This window comes from Helianthus annuus, chromosome 2 (assembly GCF_002127325.2).
Source record: "Helianthus annuus cultivar XRQ/B chromosome 2, HanXRQr2.0-SUNRISE, whole genome shotgun sequence".
Classification (NCBI taxonomy): domain Eukaryota; kingdom Viridiplantae; phylum Streptophyta; class Magnoliopsida; order Asterales; family Asteraceae; genus Helianthus; species Helianthus annuus.
Window position 1 is genome coordinate 154,356,035 of NC_035434.2, and position 3,340 is coordinate 154,359,374.

Consider the following 3,340-nt stretch of genomic DNA (forward strand, 5'->3'; position numbering starts at 1 on the left):
TTATGCCTTAGTGTTTGGCATGAGAAAAATCCATTCGTCGCGTCATTTGGATCGTCTTTCGCACTTATGTGCATTCCGTCGTAATTAACCGAACATCGCGATCGTACGGCCAAACGAACCAACATCCGACATATTTTTGAGCATGTTTCATGTCCACAATGTTTAGGCATCATTTTAGGGCCTTAAAGTTGGCTTTACGGGCCTTAGAAGTGTCGGAAATGGCTTAAATACGCAACAGGGACCAAAACTGCCATTTCTGAAAGTATGTGCAGATCAGACAGGCCCAGGCGGCCCGCCTGAGTTTATGCATATCCTGATGCGGGCCGCATGGCCCCTTCAGTAACAAAAATGTTGTCTTTCTTGCAAATTGGCCTTTCAAACACACCAAAGGGCAATGCCCTTTCACCATTTCAGGAGCTAAGGGTCATTTTGAGCCACCACAACTTTGTGACAAGTGTACGCTTAAGATCGTGGCACGATATTCAAGAAACGATCCTAACGGCTCTACTTTTCCTATAAATACCCCCCCCTTGAGTAAAACCCACAAAAATCTGATCAAGAGCTCTCAGTTGGAACCTTTGTTTCATACCTGAGCCATTTTGATCTAGATTAGCATTCGGGGACCCTTCGTAAGTGTTCTTTCGTTCTTTTATTCGCTTTTCGAGTCCGAAAGTTAATGTTTCGTTGACTTTCTGCATTGACCAGCCTATGGTCAACACAAAGTTCATTGGAACTTCATAACGTGAGCGTGATCACGATGGTTATAGTCCATGGCGACTATACCTACTGATTACCACGTTAACAAGGCTCAGTGACGAGTCGTAGTTTCGGCCAAAATGCGCATTCTTGTGTATTTTGTAACCAAACTACTCGTGAGCATCAAAGCCGTTTGTTTTGATGCCAAACCTGTTTTCTAAACTTAGTTAAGCATGTGTTAACATGCTTAGCTCGTCACTTTTAGTATAGTGCTTATATAGGGTCGTAAGGTAAGCGATCTAAACCATCGCTTATACTTTCGAACCCGACCCATTTGGTCGATCATTAGGATCCGACCAAACACATTAGGTGATCATAGCTGTAACCTTCCGAGGTTATATCTTGTGGTCACAATGTTAGGCGCTCCAAACGCGTTCTACGCGAACGACGCGTTCTACGCGAACGACGCGTTAAGGTAACACAAGCTACCTAAACGGGTCATAATGGGTCGCAAGCACTTAGGTTAGGTTTCATTTTAGTATGTAGGCTTTGTTAAACCATATTACACGAGTCTCCATACTCGTTTGGTTTACGAACCCGCATACTATCCGTTCTTTCCGATTTTGGTCCGGTATATTAATATAGCTACCTATTAGGTGCCGTTTGATATCCCGTGATCTCTAGCATTGTGTGATTATTACACAAGGAATTCAAAGCAATCCCAGGTGAGTACATAGAACCCCATCTTTTACATGTTTTCGAGGAGTTCATGTGAGTACATTGAACCCCTCTTTTACTGTTTTCCAAACTGTTTTGGGGTGAAACACATGTGCCTACTTGTTACTTCATGCTTTCCATGTTTTCACATCATATACCTACTATGTTCGTTAGTACATTATAGTACATGATTTCATTACATTTCATGCTATGTATGCCCATTGTGTGCGTACTTAGTACATTGCTTTACATTACATGCTATGTACGCCCATTGTGTGCGTACTTAGTACATTGCCTTACATTACATGCTATGTATGCCCATTGTGTGCGTACTTAGTACATTGCTTTACATTACATGCTATGTATGCCCATTGTGTGCGTACTTAGTACATTGTTATACATTACATTTCATGCTATATATGCCCATTGCGTGCATACTTAGTACATGGTTTTACATTGCATATTTGTTGCATATGCTCATCCAGCATATGAACACATTATGCTACATTTTGAACCGTTGTAACCATTTGACTATGTGAACCGTCTTACCCCTTTGATTACATGAACCGTCTGTAACCGTTGAACCGTGTGAACCAGTTGTATCTGTTGACATGATTTACATTTGACTATAGACATTTGACTATACATGAACATTTCTACAATTGTTAAACACTTCATCTCGATGGTTTGGTTTGAGTAAGTGATTAAGTAACAAGGCGTGTGTAATATGATACAAGCATGGTGGATACGCCGCTGGTACTTCCTATATATAAGTGTTTGTATGGTATTACATATCGTTGCGTTATTTGAATCATTTCGATTTGAGACATATGACATTTTATACAAATAACACACTTTTCACGAGACATTGTTTTACAAACGACTTATCTTATACAAACACATTTTACATGGTTATCCGTTTAACCATACAGCGTCCTCTTATTTATACATATCATCTGATCTTATCGTTTTTCAAATGATTTACAAGACAAAGCAAAATACAAGGTTCATGACCAAACATTTTCTCAAACATAAGTCATGAATTCCGTTTTCACAAAACCAATGTATCTCACAGGCATTTTTATGCTGACGTACCTACTTTCACATGTGTTTTCAGGAGATGATGCATAGGACTTATCAAGACATACTTAGGCGGACCTGTGCCTTAGTGCCTTAAAACGAGACAAGAACTAGTTAATTTATGTTATGTACTCTTTGGTTCTTGTTTAAACAATGTAAACATTCATGTTTGATTAATAAAACGAAACTTCAATTGCCATGGATTTGAAACAATTGATTCTGTTACAACACTCCCCGACGTTTTCGCCACGATTTGTATGTTCTTCGTGGACGGGGTGTGACAGAAAAGTTGGTATCAGAGCTCGTGGTTATAGGGAATTAGGTTATTAGTAATGCTTTGACCTAGTCTATAACCTTCCTAGGACCCTAACGCGAGTTTACTTGCGTTTAGTCACAAAACAATACCGTCACCTATCCTTAGGCGACGACCACAACAAGAACATAAATTTCAAAACCGCTTTGAAAACTAATCATCTGTTCTAGGCTGATTGATTACTAGGTTTTGAACCCTCTGTTATAAGGTTTTGAACCCCTTTGAACTTTCAAAACTCTCGTCAAAGTTTTGGGTCCGAAATAGTGTGAACACGTGCAAACTGGAAGAGTGAATGCCTGTACCCTGGGTTTTCTGTCTAAAGTTAGAGTGTTCATACAAATCCACATAATATGACCAGTCACTCTTACCTGGGAACTCTTGGGGTGAGTGTCCACTTATAGGCGAGCATGTCTTCGCGATACACTATGAGGATCTATTTGCTTTGATTCAGCCTTGGTGTTGTTTGTTTGCTTCGTGGATTCAAACAAATGACCATCAACCATGATTATGGCCGGTAATTGTAATATCCTATTC